The 21,106-nt window shown below is 42.1% G+C and overlaps 1 long non-coding RNA gene across 1 annotated transcript; it reads right to left on the bottom strand.

Annotated features, from left to right (window-relative positions):
* Positions 1-14,747: 14,747 nt before the first annotated feature.
* LOC117513217 lies at positions 14,748-20,603 on the bottom strand. Its single transcript, XR_004561485.1, has 3 exons — positions 20,203-20,603; positions 15,061-15,066; positions 14,748-14,758 (listed from the first exon to the last, which is right to left on the bottom strand). It is a non-coding gene; the product is annotated as an uncharacterized LOC117513217 (long non-coding RNA).
* Positions 20,604-21,106: the final 503 nt, after the last annotated feature.

Genomic DNA, 21,106 nt, shown 5'->3' with positions numbered 1-21,106 from the left:
GTTTTTCATGTTCTAGTCCTGCCATATGAGTCTCTTGTAGGAACGCTACATCTATTTTCTCCCTTTTCAATTTATTTAATATTTTGCTTGGCTTAGCAGGGCTTTGGAGCCCGTTGACATTTATAGAGAGGACTTTAACCATTAAGGGATTTTAGAATATTCCTTAATTTGAAGTATTGGCAGGAAACATTTCCCATACAGTATTTTCAACCAGCCCAAAGGCTTAAAATGTGCTACACATTCTACCTAATATTAACGGAGAACTAATGAACAAACATAGAAACCAGTGAAAAAAACACAAAATAAAAAGCCTTTCTTCTTCTCAGGGTCTTGTGACACCTGTAGGTCTCTGTTGGTGAGTGAGGAGACAAATCCCTTCCCATGGTTGGTGCTCCCCCTTGTGGTGGAATGACTGAACGCCATAGACATTCCAAATCCACTAAAAGTCCAACAAAACTTACTGCTCCATCTAACCGGTACAGTTTAGAACTCGAGTTCACCCATACCCAGACAGTCATTAACTAATTTGCCTTCTATTGCCTTCTTACGTGTGTAGCTTTGAATGGGCACCACTTCACCTCGAGTGTCTTTTATGAGTTGTGTCCTCTTCTAAACTCTGCCAGCCTTTGTTTTATCCTCTTTTCCATATTTGGACCATCACCGACGGGGTTAACTTCTAGCCAAGGAAATGCGGCACTGATTCTCTCCTCTATAGTCGGCCCACAGTGTCCTCTGAGAGTGGCCACCTCCAGCCCCCGTGCCCTCAGCGTTGTTATAGATCCGTGGCCCACCACTCCGGTGAATGCGAATCTGTGTCAGTGGTATTTGGAAGCGGATGCCTTTCTCTTGAAGCACCTTTTTGATTTCCCCATAGGTTTTCCGCTTCTCATTAACCTTACAGACATAATTGTGGTTGAAGTAGATTTGTTTGTTATTCAGCATTATCTTCTTCTTCCACGCGAGTTTAAGAACAGTCTGTTTTGCTTCAAACTGTAAGAAGTTTACAATTATTGACCTTGGTGGTGAGCCAGTACCAGGCTTTTGTATCAGGAACCTGTGTGCGCACTGGATCTTCTGCATTTTCAGGTATCCCATAAATACGTTGTTGTTTCTTCTGGATCTGCTCTCCAGGTCAATCACCTCTTTACGTAGTTTGTGCTGCTCTTTTAGTAGGTTAATCAGGACTTCTTTCATTACTGGGCCGCTTGCTTCCATCTCCACGATGCGGTCTTGTGCTTCGGCTATGGCTTTGCTATGTGATGCTAATGTAGCCGCCTGCTCCATTAGCTCATCGTTAACCCCCTTTTTAAACAAAGCAAGTTCTTCCCACAATGTCTTCGCCATTTCCGCCTTCATATCCAAGAATCTCTCTCTTATCTCCTTTTTAAAGCTCCTGAAGCTCACAGAGTTCTCTGCCTGTTGTAGAATGATCATTTGTACCCATTGCTAGCTTGTTAGCAACTAACTCGTTGCCCTCTTCCTCCATCTGTATTTCTTCATTCTTTGACATTTCTTTGTCTGTTCTTGCTTTAGTCGCACTTTTCTGTCTGCGTCATAGAGACTTAAATGTAGTTTTTCGAGTTTAGGAGTCTTTTAAAGAACCGGGTTAGACGGAGCTCACTACCACACGTCTGTCACATAGCGTCCTCGTGGAGCTATGCCATCGAGAGTGTTTTAACCTGTTGTATCACAGCACGGTTTGCTAACTGCTCTGAAAACAACAAGGAATCCATCAGATGAGTCATAAGAACAGCAGAAAAGATCACTGGTCTCCCTCTGCCCTCACTGGATGATATTTTTAGGACTCACTGCCTCCGCCAAGCGAGCAGTATTCTGCAGGACGGAACACACCCCTCACTCCACCTTTTCTCTTTGCTTCCATCCGGCAGGCGTCATTGGGCCTTCAAAGCCCCACTGCAAGGCTAAAAAACAGCTTCTTTGCTAGAACTGGACAGACACGCCTCTAATAAGAACAAGGGGCGACATGTGCAATATTTGATTTCAACTATTTTAACTTTTTAGGTATATTTATTAATGTTGGATTTATTTATTTGTTTTTATTTATTTATTTATTTATTTTAGCTATTTAAAGGTTTTTGTTAAAGTTGGGTATTTTAAATTGATGTTTCAGTGGGACATGTGCAGTATGGGACATGTTGTAGTCCAGGGGTGGGCAATCATATGCCATGAAGGACCAACACTCTGTGGGTTTCCCTTTGTCCCAGTCACCTCAGCAGGTGATTTCATTGATGTTCAAGTGTTTATGTTGAAGGGAGAAGCTCATCAGCAAACCCACCTGCTGAGGTGATTGGTTGGTTGGTCCTCGTTGCCCACCCCTGTTGCAGTTCCTACCTTTATGCTGCCTTTGTGGTTGGTGAGATGCTGCAGCCCTGCCACACACATCTCCGATCATTATCCGAGACCAAGTCCTCAATTTTGCCTTGATAGGGCAACGTGGCAACCTTAATCCCTCGCCTCAGATCAGCTGTAGCAGTGGAGTAAAGATCTGTGTCCTCTGACCTGTGCTCCTCTGAGGTTATCCATGGCTTTTGATTAGGGAAGACCCGGATGCATTTCTTAACAGTTATGTTCTCTATACAGGTCTTAATATAGAAAAGAATAGTTTCTGTATACTGCTGAAGATCCAGATGTTCAGACAGGGACCAATCAGTGCTTGAGAAACAGCTCCTTCTGGCCATGTTGGGATAGTTTTAATGCAGGATTTTGCAGTTCTCCTGAGATGGATGTCAGCCAGGAGAAGGAGCAGAGACAAGTGATCTGAAAGTCCCAGACGAGGGAGGGGCACCGTCCTGTAGGTGCGCTGTAAGTTACAATAGACATGGTCCCCTGGTGGTACAGTTCACATAATGGCTGAATTTGGGGAGCACTGACTTTAAACATGATGGACCTGCTGCTTGTCCACAATCAACACAGATAAATGATCATTTTCGAATTACACACACTCGAAAACAGCGTAACGGCCCAACTGCAGCGCATAGGTGAGACTAAGCAGCCGTTACACAAAAGGCTATACCAGCACCGCAGAGAGGGCGCCAGTGGACCTCAGTCTGCAGTTCATCTCCACCTTAAAGACACTAACCCCACGTTTGAGGACAAGGAAGTTAAAATCTTAGCCAGAGAGAAGAAATGGTTTGAGAGAGGTGTGAAGGAAGCTTTGTATGTGAAACAGTGAAACCCAGCCTTAACCGGGGAGGGGGTCTGAGACACGCTTTGTCCCCTGTTTACAATGGGGTACTCAGGTCAAAGCAGTTTCAGTCTTTTGTTCATGGTAATGAGTCATTCACGTCATCAGGAGAGGCGTCAGTCCCATCATTAGGAGGGACAGGTACCTTGTCATCTTCTTTTTCCCTCTTCCCCCATGGTTCTCTTTATTGTTCCCCCCTTTCTTTTTTGATTACTTTGGGACTGATATAGTGTCAGGGTACCTGCTCCACTTCATAAGGTACTTGTCTATTCTGTCCTGCATCCTGTAAGACGTCCTTTCATATGCAGCTACTTTGCCTAATTCAGTCACCCGGTCTTAAAATGGAGGTGTTTCTTCCCGTTCCTGAGAATAATCTGTCGTCCAATCATGATGGCCGTGTGCGTCCAGGGTGGTAGTGGCTGAAGGAGAGCGGACAGCACTTTACTGTTTCCCAGTGTACATAACTTGGGGCAAAGTAGAAAATTTCCTTTTAGGACTTTGACAGTATAGCTGTGAATCTTTATCCAGTACTGATTAATCTTAGAACATGACCACAACACATGGACCACTGTACCTTCTTCCACCCCACACTTCCAATACACATCTGAATCTTTCAAACCAAGTCTAAAGAGCCTGCTTGGGGTCCAATAAAATCAATGCAGAATCTTAAATTGAATGAGTCTAACCCTTAAGTCTCATGACATTGTTCAGGAGTTTCCACAGACCTTATCCCATTCCTGCTTTTCATATGTCACCCCCACGTCTCTTTCCCAGGAAAGTCTCAAGGCCGATATTCCCATCTCCTCCTCACATTCCGTCAGCATCCTATAATACTTAGCTGCTTCATCACCTTTACCCAGTACCTGAAGGATATTTCTAGCTTATCTACTGGTTTGGGGGACCAATGTAGCTCGGCACCTTTTGCTCACAGAAACTTCATATTTGGTGGGTACTTGCCTTGGAGGAAACTTCGCATGGGTTCAAAGGCCGGGGACCTTGACCTACTTTCCAAGGTCACCAATGGTCACAACTATCAAATCCTTTGCTGCAACGTAGCCCAGTGCCTATTGCTCACAGAAACTTCATATTTGATAGGTACATGCCTTGGAGGAGTACTTTGCATGGGTTCGAGGGTCGGTGACCTTGACCTACTTTTCAAGGTCACCAATGGTCACAACTGTCAAATCCTTCGCCTGAAATTTGTTTGCCGCAATGTACCTCGGCACCTATTGCTTGCAAAAACTTCATATTTGGTGGGTACATGCCTTGGAGGACGACTCTATACTGTACCATGGGGGGGCTCTCTCTGGAGGCAAGGCCCAGTGTGCCAAGCGCCTTAAATTGAATGCGTAATAATACAACAAATTTGGAAGTCCTAATCCTCCTCTGTTGACTGGTCTTTGTAATTTTTTCATATTCATTCACACTTGTTTCCCATTCGTTTGAAGTTTTGATGTTTTGAAGTTTGACGTTTGAAGTAACTGTCTGGGATGTTTAATGGCAGAGACTGACGCAGATTAGTTAATTCTGGGGACGCAGTTCATTTACTTTTCCCCATAAAGACAGATAAAATGATGACCAATGTTTTGCATCGATCTCTAGTCCCTGTATCAAAGGGTCAGCCTGCAGTCTGAGAGCGAAGCGCTCTATTGGGGTGATATGGTACTACGAGGTCCCTAAGATAAGATGGGACCTGATTATTCAAAACCTTATAAGTAAGAAGAAGAATTTTAAATTCTATTCTAGAATTAACAGGAAGCCAATGAAGAGAGGCCAATATGGGTGAGATATGCTCTCTCCTTCTAGTCCCCGTCAGTACTCTAGCTGCAGCATTTTGAATTAACTGAAGGCTTTTTAGGGAACTTTTAGGACAACCTGATAATAATGAATTACAATAGTCCAGCCTAGAGGAAATAAATGCATGAATTAGTTTTTCAGCATCACTCTGAGACAAGACCTTTCTGATTTTAGAGATATTGCGTAAATGCAAAAAAGCAGTCCTACATATTTGTTTAATATGCGCTTTGAATGACATATCCTGATAAAAAATGACTCCAAGATTTCTCACAGTATTACTAGAGGTCAGGGTAATGCCATCCAGAGTAAGGATCTGGTTAGACACCATGTTTCTAAGATTTGTGGGGCCAAGTACAATAACTTCAGTTTTATCTGAGTTTAAAAGCAGGAAATTAGAGGTCATCCATGTCTTTATGTCTGTAAGACAATCCTGCAGTTTAGCTAATTGGTGTGTGTCCTCTGGCTTCATGGATAGATAAAGCTGGGTATCATCTGCGTAACAATGAAAATTTAAGCAATACCGTCTAATAATACTGCCTAAGGGAAGCATGTATAAAGTGAATAAAATTGGTCCTAGCACAGAACCTTGTGGAACTCCATAATTAACTTTAGTCTGTGAAGAAGATTCCCCATTTACATGAACAAATTGTAATCTATTAGACAAATATGATTCAAACCACTGCAGCGCAGTGCCTTTAATACCTATGGCATGCTCTAATCTCTGTAATAAAATTTTATGGTCAACAGTATCAAAAGCAGCACTGAGGTCTAACAGAACAAGCACAGAGATGAGTCCACTGTCCGAGGCCATAAGAAGATCATTTGTAACCTTCACTAATGCTGTTTCTGTACTATGATGAATTCTAAAACCTGACTGAAACTCTTCAAATAGACCATTCCTCTGCAGATGATCAGTTAGCTGTTTTACAACTACCCTTTCAAGAATTTTTGAGAGAAAAGGAAGGTTGGAGATTGGCCTATAATTAGCTAAGATAGCTGGGTCAAGTGATGGCTTTTTAAGTAATGGTTTAATTACTGCCACCTTAAAAGCCTGTGGTACATAGCCAACTAACAAAGATAGATTGATCATATTTAAGATCGAAGCATTAAATAATGGTAGGGCTTCCTTGAGCAGCCTGGTAGGAATGGGGTCTAATAAACATGTTGATGGTTTGGATGAAGTAACTAATGAAATAACTCAGACAGAACAATCGGAGAGAAAGAGTCTAACCAAATACCGGCATCACTGAAAGCAGCCAAAGATAACGATACGTCTTTGGGATGGTTATGAGTAATTTTTTCTATAATAGTTAAAATTTTGTTAGCAAAGAAAGTCATGAAGTCATTACTAGTTAAAGTTAATGGAATACTCAGCTCAATAGAGCTCTGACTCTTTGTCAGCCTGGCTACAGTGCTGAAAAGAAACCTGGGGTTGTTCTTATTTTCTTCAATTAGTGATGAGTAGAAAGATGTCCTAGCTTTACGGAGGGCTTTTTTATAGAGCAACAGACTCTTTTTCCAGGCTAAGTGAAGATCTTCTAAATTAGTGAGACGCCATTTCCTCTCCAACTTACGGGTTATCTGCTTTAAGCTACGAGTTTGTGAGTTATACCACGGAGTCAGACACTTCTGATTTAAAGCTCTCTTTTTCAGAGGAGCTACAGCATCCAAAGTTGTCTTCAATGAGGATGTAAAACTATTGACGAGATACTCTATCTCCCTTACAGAGTTTAGGTAGCTACTCTGCACTGTGTTGGTATATGGCATTAGAGAACATAAAGAAGGAATCATATCCTTAAACCTAGTTACAGCGCTTTCTGAAAGACTTCTAGTGTAATGAAACTTATTCCCCACTGCTGGGTAGTCCATCAGAGTAAATGTAAATGTTATTAAGAAATGATCAGACAGAAGGGAGTTTTCAGGGAATACTGTTAAGTCTTCTATTTCCATACCATAAGTCAGAACAAGATCTAAGATATGATTAAAGTGGTTTGCAGTAACAATGTATCATCTGCAAACATCATTAATTTGTGTATACAGCCATTATATACAACTCCCGGAAAATTATCATCCCCCCCTTATTGCGGCTGCCAAAGGTTCCATCACCAGGCAAAACAGGAGAGGGCTAAGAGGTGAACCCTGACGTGTCCCCATCCCCAAACCAAAATATGAAGAGATGTATCCGTTAGTCTGTACTGCTGCTTCTGGCTCACTGTACAACAGATGTATCCACTTTGTGAAAGTTTCACCAAAACCATCTAATGGGATAAGGGAAACCGGATGATAATTCTTGCAGTAGCAAGGCTCTTTATCCTTTTTAAGAACCAGTGTTATTGCAGATGACACAACTGTCTTCAGTAGTGGTGATAATCTAGAACAGCTTCTGGATATGGTGGAGAATGAGTTGAAAAAGTTTAAGGCTTGGTTTGATGCTAATAAATTTTCACTCCACCTTGGGAAAACTAAATGTATTATATTTGGAAATATACATGTACCTAAATGTAGAAACCTTACTATAAACAATATGGAAATAGACATAGTAACGGAGAACAAATTCCTAGGTGTTATAATTGATAACAAATTCAGCTGGAAATCACATATAAATTATATCAAATCGAAAATGTCAAAATCCATCGCCATTTTATATAAAACTAAAGACATACTTTCACAAAAAGGGTTACTCACTTTATATCACTCCTTGATAACTCCATACATGACATATTGTGTTGAGATGTGGGGAAACACACAAATCAAATATTTCTGTTATGTGTCGACGCGAGTTGAGGAGCGGACCTGCGTCAGACGGAACCCAGCGCTACAAATAACCAGAAAAGCGGTTCCAAAAACAATATATTTATTTCACCCGCTGTGCATAAAAAGTGTAAAAACAAAAATAGCGTCCTTCTGGTGGAGTGACTGTTGGCACGCTCTCCAGCGCCCGTAAGGATCAAAGCCCGGCGTTCCTGGACCCACTACCACCGCCAAACACCCCCCAGGTGGACACGACAAACTGACTCTCTGTGAAGCAAAGAAGAGGTGAGGTAAGTCAGCAGTTACAACAATATCTTTCAAAAGACACACGCTATCAGCAACACATTCAGGTCTATATCTTTTTTTAACTTTATGCAAATGAGCAGCTTCTCACAACAGGTGGAGGATCACTTATCCGCACGCCACAGCAGTGAGAAGCAAACTGCACAATTCTCATCACAATTCCAGTATACTGCGTAACAAAATACCAAGTTACTATCAACAATTAGTCAAACACTTAATCACCTTTGATGTGTGCTGACAGCATGTGTCCTCACCCTTCCTGCTTCACGGGCTCGATGTGTCAAACCCAGGCGCGGTCCTCAGCGTCTCACAAACGAACATCACAAGGTCAAGTTCCCGGCAGTTCTGCTTGAATCACACATGACTTAAATGCAGAACGCCATCCAATTATCTGCTTCAGCTGAAAGTCTTTAAGGTTGCATGTGAGCACCCGTCACAGGTGCTACACATGATGTTGATGAGGGTGAGGACTCTTCAGCCAGCACCTTCTCCACAGACAAATCAGTTTCCATGCCACCTGAAGAGCAAAGAAAAGAAAAGAACACCAAAATATCCAGCCACACCCCCCAACACACAACAATTTCTTTTACAAAAACGAGCTATAAGAATCATTTACAATAAACATTACCGGGAACCAACGCGTTCCCTATTTGTGTCTTTAAATTTATTCAAATTCAGAGACTTGGTGGATTACTATACAATTCAAACTTTGTTTAAAGCAAAAAGCCAAGCCTTACCGAGACATGTCCAGAATCTGTTCAGATTGAGGGAATCCGGTTACAGTTTATGAGGTTGTGCAATTTTTAAGAAACTACCAGTAAGAACACATGCAAAGGGTTTTTGTGTGTCTGTGATTGGGGTGAAGAAGTGGAATGAATGTCTGACAGAGATTAGAATGTGTGGCACTTTAGTATTTTTCAAGAGATTATTTAAAAAGAATATTATAACAAAGTATTACACTGAAGAAAATACAATTTGAATTATAGGTATTGTTGAATTATGGACAAATATATGCATATGTGTGTGTGTGTGTGTGTGTGTGTGTGTGTGTGTGTGTGTGTGTGTGTGTGTGTGTGTGTGTGTGTGTGTGTGTGTGTGTGTGTGTGTGTGTGTGTGTGTGTGTGGACATGTATGTATCATCACTCCTTCAGGTGTATGTGGGTATGTGTATATATGTATGTATGTAGATAAAGATATGGCGTTCACTAGATATGTTTATGATGATGGGATTTGAGTTTGTGTTGTTAAATGTGTCTCTATCATGGCCCAAGCAGAGGGTCACCCCTTAGAGTCTGGTCTGCTTGAGGTTTCTTCCTCATTACATCAGAGGGAGTTTTTTCTGACCACTGTCGCCTGTGTGCTTGCTCTGGGGGTTGGTAATGAGTATAAATGTATGTATGTATGTATATATATATATATGGGGTGGGCGTTTATAAGCTTTGCTTCTGCTCACCCCCTTTTTGGTCACACACATCACTGTGGAATTGTCTTGTGTATCAGTTTTTGTTATTGTTGAGTCTGTGCCAAATAAATTCATTCAACAACCAGACAACCTGACCGGGCACAGACAGACAGGTTAACAACCAGACAACCTGACAGGGCACAGACAAACAGAAACACAGGTTAACAACCAGACAACCTGACAGGGCACAGACAGACAAACAGGTTAACAACCAGACAACCTGACTGGGCACAGACAGACAGGTTAATAACCAGACAACCTGACAGGGCACAGACAGACAGACAGGTTAACAACCAGACAACCTGACTGGGCACAGACAGACAGGTTAATAACCAGACAACCTGACAGGGCACAGACAGACAGACAGGTTAACAACCAGACAACCTGACTGGGCACAGACAGACAGGTTAACAACCAGACAACCTGACTGGGCACAGACAGACAGACAGACAGGTTAACAACAAGACAACCTGACTGGGCACAGACAAACAGACACACAGGTTAACAACAAGACAACCTGACTGGGCACAGACAAACAGGTTAACAACCAGACAACCTGACAGGGCACAGACAAACAGGTTAACAACCAGACAACCTGACAGGGCACAGACAGACAAACAGGTTAACAACCAGACAACCTGACTGGGCACAGACAGACAGGTTAACAACCAGACAACCTGACTGGGCACAGAAAGACAGGTTAACAACCAGACAACCTGACCGGGCACAGACAAACAGGTTAACAACCAGACAACCTGACAGGGCACAGACAGACAAACAGGTTAACAACCAGACAACCTGACTGGGCACAGACAGACAGGTTAACAACCAGACAACCTGACCGGGCACAGACAGACAGACAGACAGGTTAACAACCAGACAACCTGACTGGGCACAGACAGACAGAAAGACAGGTTAACAACCAGACGACCTGACAGGGCACAGACAGACAGACAGACACGTTAATAACCAGACAACCTGACAGGGCAAAGACAGACAGAAAGACAGGTTAACAACCAGATGACCTGACAGGGCACAGACAGACAGAAACACAGGTTAACAACCAGACAACCTGACAGGGCACAGACAGACAAACAGGTTAACAACCAGACAACCTGACTGGGCACAGACAGACAGGTTAATAACCAGACAACCTGACAGGGCACAGACAGACAAACAGGTTAACAACCAGACAACCTGACTGGGCACAGACAGAAAGACAGGTTAACAACCAGACAACCTGACCGGGCACAGACAAACAGGTTAACAACAAGACAACCTGACAGGGCACAGACAAACAGGTTAACAACCAGACAACCTGACAGGGCACAGACAAACAGACAGACAGGTTAACAACAAGACAACCTGACAGGGCACAGACAAACAGACAAACAGGTTAACAACAAGACAACCTGACAGGGCACAGACAAACAGGTTAACAACCAGACAACCTGACTGGGCACAGACAGACAGGTTAATAACCAGACAACCTGACTGGGCACCAAGTGGACACGGTTCGAAAAATTAAGCTGGTTTTCAGTGAAAATTTTAACGGCTGATGAGAGATTTTGAGGTGATACTGTCGCTTTAAGGACTTCCCACGGTGCGAGACGTCGCTCAGCGCTCTCAGCCGTCGTCGTCAGCCTGTTCAAGCTGAAAACCTCCACATTTCAGGCTCTATTGATCCAGGACGTCGTGAGAGAACAGAGAAGTTTCAGAAGAAGTCGGTTTCAGCATTTTATCTGGATATTCCACTGTTAAAGGAGATTTTTTTAATGAAAGACGTGCGGAGGGATCCGCGCGTCGGAACGCAGCCGACGCGGTGTGGTGGCACAGGAAAAACACCTCCGTGTTGATAACCATTTGTAAAATCCAGGCGGCTTTTGATGGCTTTCAGTGGAGTGAGTATATGAGAAATTGTTTAACAGGCAGGACATGTTCCAACTTGTCCTTAAGGCTTTCAACAGAGGTGTTTTTCCTGTGGCGGAGCGTCACGGCGGCTGCGTCCCGACGCGCGGACCCGTCCGCACGTCTTTCATTAAAAAAATCTCCTTTAACAGTGGAATATCTGGATAAAATGCTGAAACCGACTTCTTCTGAAACTTCTCTGTTCTCTCACGACGTCCTGGATCAATAACACCTGAAATGTGGAGGTTTTCAGCTTGAACAGGCTGACGACGGCGGCTGAGAGCGCTGAGCGACGTCTTGCACCGTGGGAAGTCCTTAAAGCAACAGAATCAACTCAAAATCTCTCATCAGCCGTTAAAATTTTCACTGAAAACCAGCTTAATTTTTCGAACCATGTCCACTTCGATGTGTCTCACAGGTTTAGAAAAAATTTTGATCAAACAAAGCGCCAGTCTCTCAGCAACTTCTCAGACAAAGGAATTCCGACGAGGGGCTGGACGACTCCTCCCACAAGGAGTGCTCACAGGCGAATGACGTTACCGACAGGCGTGGAAAAACTCACGCATGCGCACGAGGGTTCAAGCATGTCTGACGTAAAAACATATGAATGAAATCCATATAGTTTTTGAAAAAAATAAAAAGGACCGTTACTTTATTGACAGCCCTCGTATAAACAGAGTGCCGACGCCGTGTTCACGCTGGTAAGAAGACGGGTAATAACAACTTAAAGAGCCGAAAGAAGTCACGGTGTGGACAGAAGACATCATATCTTAGATCTTGTTCTGACTTATGGTATGGAAATAGAAGACTTAACAGTATTCCCTGAAAACTCCCTTCTGTCTGATCATTTTTTAATAACATTTACATTTACTCTGATGGACTACCCAGCAGTAGGGAATAAGTTTCATTACACTAGAAGTCTTTCAGAAAGCGCTGTAACTAGGTTTAAGGATATGATTCCTTCTTTATGTTCTCTAATGCCATATAACAACACAGTGCAGAGTAGCTACCTAAACTCTGTAAGGGAGATAGAGTATCTCGTCAATAGTTTTACATCCTCATTGAAGACAACTTTGGATGCTGTAGCTCCTCTGAAAAAGAGAGCTTTAAATCAGAAGTGTCTGACTCCATGGTATAACTCTCAAACTCGTAGCTTAAAGCAGATAACCCGTAAGTTGGAGAGGAAATGGCGTCTCACTAATTTAGAAGATCTTCACTTAGCCTGGAAAAAGAGTCTGTTGCTCTATAAAAAAGCCCTCCGTAAAGCTAGGACATCTTTCTACTCATCACTAATTGAAGAAAATAAGAACAACCCCAGGTTTCTTTTCAGCACTGTAGCCAGGCTGACAAAGAGTCAGAGCTCTATTGAGCTGAGTATTCCATTATCTTTAACTAGTAATGAGTTCATGACTTTCTTTGCTAACAAAATTTTAACTATTAGAGAAAAAATTACTCATAACCATTCCAAAGACGTATCGTTATCTTTGGCTGCTTTCAGTGATGCCGGTATTTGGTTAGACTCTTTCTCTCCGATTGTTCTGTCTGAGTTATTTTCATTAGTTACTTCATCCAAACCATCAACATGTTTATTAGACCCCATTCCTACCAGGCTGCTCAAGGAAGCCCTACCATTATTTAATGCTTCGATCTTAAATATGATCAATCTATCTTTGTTAGTTGGCTATGTACCACAGGCTTTTAAGGTGGCAGTAATTAAACCATTACTTAAAAAGCCATCACTTGACCCAGCTATCTTAGCTAATTATAGGCCAATCTCCAACCTTCCTTTTCTCTCAAAAATTCTTGAAAGGGTAGTTGTAAAACAACTAACTGATCATCTGCAGAGGAATGGTCTATATGAAGAGTTTCAGTCAGGTTTTAGAATTCATCATAGTACAGAAACAGCATTAGTGAAGGTTACAAATGATCTTCTTATGGCCTCGGACAGTGGACTCATCTCTGTGCTTGTTCTGTTAGACCTCAGTGCTGCTTTTGATACTGTTGACCATAAAATTTTATTACAGAGATTAGAGCATGCCATAGGTATTAAAGGCACTGCGCTGCGGTGGTTTGAATCATATTTGTCTAATAGATTACAATTTGTTCATGTAAATGGGGAATCTTCTTCACAGACTAAAGTTAATTATGGAGTTCCACAAGGTTCTGTGCTAGGACCAATTTTATTCACTTTATATATGCTTCCCTTAGGCAGTATTATTAGACGGTATTGCTTAAATTTTCATTGTTACGCAGATGATACCCAGCTTTATCTATCCATGAAGCCAGAGGACACACACCAATTAGCTAAACTGCAGGATTGTCTTACAGACATAAAGACATGGATGACCTCTAATTTCCTGCTTTTAAACTCAGATAAAACTGAAGTTATTGTACTTGGCCCCACAAATCTTAGAAACATGGTGTCTAACCAGATCCTTACTCTGGATGGCATTACCCTGACCTCTAGCAATACTGTGAGAAATCTTGGAGTCATTTTTGATCAGGATATGTCATTCAAAGCGCATATTAAACAAATATGTAGGACTGCTTTTTTGCATTTACGCAATATCTCTAAAATCAGAAAGGTCTTGTCTCAGAGTGATGCTGAAAAACTAATTCATGCATTTATTTCCTCTAGGCTGGACTATTGTAATTCATTATTATCAGGTTGTCCTAAAAGTTCCCTAAAAAGCCTTCAGTTAATTCAAAATGCTGCAGCTAGAGTGCTGACGGGGACTAGAAGGAGAGAGCATATCTCACCCATATTGGCCTCTCTTCATTGGCTTCCTGTTAATTCTAGAATAGAATTTAAAATTCTTCTTCTTACTTATAAGGTTTTGAATAATCAGGTCCCATCTTATCTTAGGGACCTCGTAGTACCATATCACCCCAATAGAGCGCTTCGCTCTCAGACTGCAGGCTTACTTGTAGTTCCTAGGGTTTGTAAGAGTAGAATGGGAGGCAGAGCCTTCAGCTTTCAGGCTCCTCTCCTGTGGAACCAGCTCCCAATTCAGATCAGGGAGACAGACACCCTCTCTACTTTTAAGATTAGGCTTAAAACTTTCCTTTTTGCTAAAGCTTATAGTTAGGGCTGGATCAGGTGACCCTGAACCATCCCTTAGTTATGCTGCTATAGACGTAGACTGCTGGGGGGTTCCCATGATGCACTGTTTCTTTCTCTTTTTGCTCTGTATGCACCACTCTGCATTTAATCATTAGTGATCGATCTCTGCTCCCCTCCACAGCATATCTTTTTCCTGGTTCTCTCCCTCAGCCCCAACCAGTCCCAGCAGAAGACTGCCCCTCCCTGAGCCTGGTTCTGCTGGAGGTTTCTTCCTGTTAAAAGGGAGTTTTTCCTTCCCACTGTAGCCAAGTGCTTGCTCACAGGGGGTCGTTTTGACCGTTGGGGTTTTACATCATTATTGTATGGCCTTGCCTTGCAGTGTGGAGCGCCTTGGGGCGGCTGTTTGTTGTGATTTGGCGCTATATAAAAAAGAAATTGAAAAATTGAAAATTGATTGAAGACAGGATGTAAACATTTCTAAAGTCAGTAGTTGGACCACGTCGGCTCCGTTCTGTGATGAGACACTTCCAGGGTTTGGAATCAAAGCAGCAAAATGATCAGGCTGTGAACACTTTACTGTGTGAGAGCTGTTTTTTTGTTAAGTCTGTAGTTCTCACACTCTCCTTAGAACAACTAAACTGTTGCATATATTTATCACTTATGGTTATTTTTCTCTTTGTAGGTATCAGCTTTTCACCATACTAGGTTATCATAAAGGCAGCTTTTTTTCTTGTTTTAATATACTGTATCTAAAAAAACAGACAAGAGAAATTAAAATGTTTGATTGTCAATTCGGGGTTTTCACATATCCCATAATCCCTTGCGTGCCAGAGAGTCACTGCAGTCAAATCAACATAGAGAATCCACATGATGACAATTGTAAATTAATATTATACTACAAAAATGTATTTTTTTATGCTTTTCGTCACGTTAATGGGTGATTCTTAGACTACGGGCACTTATTATGTCCTTTGATGATATTGTATGAAAAACAGAAAAAAGGGGAAATTTCACACTTTTATAGTTATCTTTACAATGAAAGTGTTTTAAGAAATTTGTTCTAGTAGTCTATGATGACTTTTTCACCTTTTTTCAGCATCATTATATGCAAATATTGCCGTTTTGTGCTTGTCCCACACCCAGACTTTTGATCTTCAATGATAAAAATGAATGGTAAAGAAACGTTTTTTCTAATGTTTTAAAATATCTCTGAATAAAATATCAGTAAAATAATCAATCAATCAATCAATTTTATTTATATAGCGCCAAATCACAACAAATAGTTGACCCAAGGCGCTTTATATTGTAAGGCAAAAGCCATACAATAATTATGTAAAACCCCAACAGTCAAAACAACCCCCTGTGAGCAAGCACTTGGCTACAGTGGGAAGGAAAAACTCCCTTTTAACAGGAAGAAACCTCCAGCAGAACCAGGCTCAGGGAGGGGCAGTCTTCTGCTGGGACTGGTTGGGGCTGAGGGAGAGAACCAGGAAAAAGACATGCTGTGGAGGGGAGCAGAGATCGATCACTAATGATTAAATGCAGAGTGGTGCATACAGAGCAAAAAGAGAAAGAAACACTCAGTGCATCATGGGAACCCCCCAGCAGTCTAAGTCTATAGCAGCATAACTAAGGGATGGTTCAGGGTCACCTGATCCAGCCCTAACTATAAGCTTTAGCAAAAAGGAAAGTTTTAAGCCTAATCTTAAAAGTAGAGAGGGTGTCTGTCTCCCTGATCTGAATTGGGAGCTGGTTCCACAGGAGAGGAGCCTGAAAGCTGAAGGCTCTGCCTCCCATTCTACAACCCCTGGCAAAAATTATGGAATCACCGGCCTCGGAGGATGTTCATTCAGTTGTTTAATTTTGTAGAAAAAAAGCAGATCACAGACATGACACAAAACTAAAGTCATTTCAAATGGCAACTTTCTTGCTTTAAGAAACACTATAAGAAATCAAGAAAAAAAGATTGTGGCAGTCAGTAACAGTTACGTTTTTAGACCAAGCAGAGGAAAAAAATATGGAATCACTCAATTCTGAGGAAAAAATTATGGAATCACCCTGTAAATTTTCATCCCCAAAACTAACACCTGCATCATATCAGATCTACTAGTTAGTCTGCATCTAAAAAGGAGTGAACACACCTTGGAGAGCTGTTGCACCAAGTGGACTGACATGAATCATGGCTCCAACACGAGAGATGTCAATTGAAACAAAGCAGAGGATTATCAAACTCTTAAAAGACAGTAAATCATCACACAATGTTGCAAAAGATGTTGGTTGTTCACAGTCAGCTGTGTCTAAACTCTGGACCAAATACAAACAACATGGGAAGGTTGTTAAAGGCAAACATACTGGTAGACCAAGGAAGACATCAAAGCGTCAAGACAGAAAACTTAAAGCAATATGTCTCAAAAATTGAAAATGCACAACAAAACAAATGAGGAACAAATGAGAGGAAACTGGAGTCAACGTCTGTGACCGAACTGTAAGAAACCACAAGAAAATGGGATTTACATACAGAAAAGCTAAACGAAAGGCATCATTAACACCTAAACAGAAAAAAACAAGGTTACAATGGGCTAAGGAAAAGCAATCGTGGACTGTGGATGACTGGATGAAAGTCATATTCAGTGATGAATCTCGAATCTGCATTGGGCAAGGTGATGATGCTGGAACTTTTGTTTGGTGCCGTTCCAATGAGATTTATAAAGATGACTGCCTGAAGAGAACATGTAAATTTCCACAGTCATTGATGATATGGGGCTGCATGTCAGGTAAAGGCACTGGGGAGATGGCTGTCATTACATCATCAATAAATGCACAAGTTTATGTTGATATTTTGGACAATTGAAAGGATGTTTGGGGATGATGAAATCATTTTTCAAGATGATAATGCATCTTGCCATAGAGCAAAAACTGCAAAAACATTCCTTGCAAAAAGACACATAGGGTCAATGTCAATGAGCAGATCTGATTTGATGCAGGTGTTAATTTGGGGGATGAAAATTTACAGGGTGATTCCATAATTTTTTCCTCAGAATTGAGTGATTCCATATTTTTTTCCTCTGCTTGGTCTAAAAAAGTAACCGTTACTGACTGCCACAATCTTTTTTTCTTGATTTCTTATAGTGTTTCTTAAAGCCAGAAAGTTGCCATTTGAAATGACTTTAGTTTTGTGTCATGTCTGTGATCTGCTTTTTTTCTACAAAATTAAACAACTGAATGAACATCCTCTGAGGCCGGTGATTCCATAATTTTTGCCAGGGGTTGTACTCTTACAAACCCTAGGAAATACAAGTAAGCCTGCAGTCTGAGAGCAAAGCGCTCTATTGGGGTGATATGGTACTATGAGGAGATTTGTGGGGCCAAGTACAATAACTTCAGTTTTATCTGAGTTTAAAAGCAGGAAATTAGAGGTCATCCATGTCTTTATGTCTGTAAGACAATCCTGCAGTTTAGCTAATTGGTGTGTGTCCTCTGGCTTCATGGATAGATAAAGCTGGGTATCATCTGCGTAACAATGAAAATTTAAGCAATGCCGTCTGATAATACTGCCTAAGGGAAGCATGTATAAAGTGAATAAAATTGGTCCTAGCACAGAACCTTGTGGAACTCCATAATTAACCTTAGTCTGTGAAGAAGATTCCCCATTTACATGAACAAATTGTAATCTATTAGATAAATATGATTCAAACCACCGCAGCGCAGTGCCTTTAATACCTATGGCATGCTCTAATCTCTGTAATAAAATTTTATGGTCAGCAGTATCAAAAGCAGCACTGAGGTCTAACAGAACAAGCACAGAGATGAGTCCACTGTCCGAGGCCATAAGAAGATCATTTGTAACCTTCACTAATGCTGTTTCTGTACTATGATGAATTCTAAAACCTGACTGAAACTCTTCAAATAGACCATTCCTCTTCATGGAGTCAGTATTTTCATTGATTTAATTTTCTGAATGAAATTGATGAAGCAAAAAGAAAAAAAACCATTTTTTTAAAACCAAATTTAAAGATTCAAATTAATTGAAAGCATAAAATATCCAAATTTTGGTTGACTTAAAGTGTGGCTGTTGCTGTCTGGATGTTACTATTTCCATTAAACATTTCTTTTCTCTTTCCAGATTTTGAGGATTCTTTCCAGTGAATTTGGAGGAGACCTCTGCAGTGAATTGCCTCTGCGTACAAGCGGATGCCTGCATGTGGTTTACAGTTCGTGTTCGTGTTGTGGACTATCCTGGCTTGTGTAGCTGTTTTCCATCGCTGCTTGTCTGGATCTCGGCTACCTGCTAGCACTGCCACGCCATCTTGCACCATGCTGTCAACTGCCTCCTCGCAGCAGTGGCTCTGGGCTAACACCAACAATAGCGGAGCCCTCCCACAGCAACGAGAGCTTCCACAACGACCCAGGTACATCCATAGAGGCTCTGGATGCCGGTTTGACCTGTCCAAACGCGGTGACCACGACTCCATCGCGTCCCTTTGGTCTGCATCCTGTCCCGTCATGCAACAGATGCGTCACAACGCACGTCGTCAGAGCACCGAAACTACAGGTAATCATATGGCCTGGAATAAGCACTGCAGTGGAAACCCGGAGTGGATTTTACTGCCCTCCGGCCTCTGAGAAGACATGTCACCAAATCTCATACTACGCTGGAGCTCTTCAATGCACAGTCCCTGACGAACAAATCCGGGCTCGTTCATGACCACATCCTGGACAAGGGCATTGACATTTTCTGCATCACCGAGACCTGGCAACAACCAGAGGTCTACTCATCTCTAAATGAGACCTGCCCACCCGGATATAAATATATTAGTAAGGCCCGCACAACTGGCCGAGGTGGGGGCCTGGCTGTTATATATCACAGTAACATCCAACTGTCCCTCATTTCAGTGCCCAGTCATGGCTCCTTTGAGAGTCTCGTTTTAAAATTAAATAACCCATTTTCTGGAACAGTTGCCCTCATCTACAGCCCCCCTAAAACTCAACAGACCTTTATTTCTGACATATACAGTTTTCTCAGCTCACTCTGTACATCATACTCAAGCATCCTGGTTACTGGTGATTTTAACATACACATGGACTCACATATTTGTCGACTCACTTCAGAATTCGAACATGTACTGGACTGCCTCAATCTCCAACAGCTCATAGATTGCCCAACTCACAACAAAGGACATATCCTGGACCTGGTAATTACAGACTGTCTCCCTGTTACTGACCTTGAGGTGTATGATGTCGGTGTCTCTGATCACCTGGCAGTTACACTCAAAGTCCCAGGATCATCCACTCTCCACAAACCAAAACGGATCATAACTTTTAGAAACATAAAAAACATTGACTCCTCCTCCCTCTGCACACATCTCCAACTCCTTTCCCCACCCTCACATTTTTCAGTTGACAGTCTAACTGACTTCTATAACATCAGCCTCAGGTCCATCCTGGACATTCATGCCCTACTCACAACCCGGACTGTCACCTTTACCCGCTCCGCTCCTTGGTTCACCAATGAGCTGAGGACCATGAAGAGGTCTGGCCATGTCCTGGAGCGTGCTTTTAAAACATCTGGCCTGACGGTGCACAAGTTGGCTTACCGGGAACATCACAGGACATACTCAAAGGCACTTTCCAAGGCTAGGTCAGAACACTACTCCGCTCTCATCAACAATAACCCAGGTAATTAAAAAAAAACTCTTCTCCACTATAAATCACATTCTAAAACCACAAACCTCTTCATTCTACACTCACACAGAAACAAACTGCAATTTATTTCTCAATTTTTTCACCTCTAAAATAGATAACATCCGTTCCTCATTTTCACCTCTAAACAGCGCCATCCTGGACTTCCCATCAACACCCATCACAACACACCTGTCTCATTTATCCCCCATAATGCAGCAGGAGGTCGAGAAGTTAATCCGTAGTTCTAAACCATCCACATGCCCTCTTGATCCCATCCCCTCTCCTCTGCTCAAAACTCACCACAAATTCATCAGTCCCCTCATAACCAAAATCATAAACCTTTCTCTGCAATCTGGCAATATTCCAACTTCCCTCAAATCTGCTTTCATTAAACCCTTACTCAGAAAACCCACCCCGGAGCCTGAAACTTTGTCAAATTACAGACCTATTTCAAATCTTCCATTCATATACAAAATTTTAGAAAAAGCTGTTTCCTCCCAACTTCACATTCACCTCAAATATAACTCTGCATATGAAAAATTTTAATCTGGTTTCCGACCTTCTCACAGCACTGAAACAGCTCTCATCAGAGTCACCAGCGACCTGCTCATGGCTTCTGATTCCGGTTCCACATCCCTTCTCATTCTTCTCGACCTCTCTGCTGCGTTTGATACTGTTGATCATCACATTCTCCTGCACCGTCTCTGCCACTACATTGGTCTCTCCGGCACTGCCCTTCACTGGTTTCACTCCTACCTCACAGAATGGACTGAGTGCGTAGCCCTGGGGGAGGCAAAATCCAGCCCTCACACAGTCACTTGCGGGGTCCCCCAGGGCTCCGTTCTTGGTCCTACCCTCTTCGCCATCTACATGCTTCCCCTCGGTCATGTCGTCAGCAAGCATGGAATCAATTTCCATTGCTATGCTGATGACA

This window comes from Thalassophryne amazonica, chromosome 7, assembly GCF_902500255.1.
Source record: "Thalassophryne amazonica chromosome 7, fThaAma1.1, whole genome shotgun sequence".
Lineage (NCBI taxonomy): Eukaryota > Metazoa > Chordata > Actinopteri > Batrachoidiformes > Batrachoididae > Thalassophryne > Thalassophryne amazonica.
The sequence above is the reverse complement of the archived record's forward strand: the minus strand, read 5'-3'. Positions and strand labels throughout refer to the sequence as shown.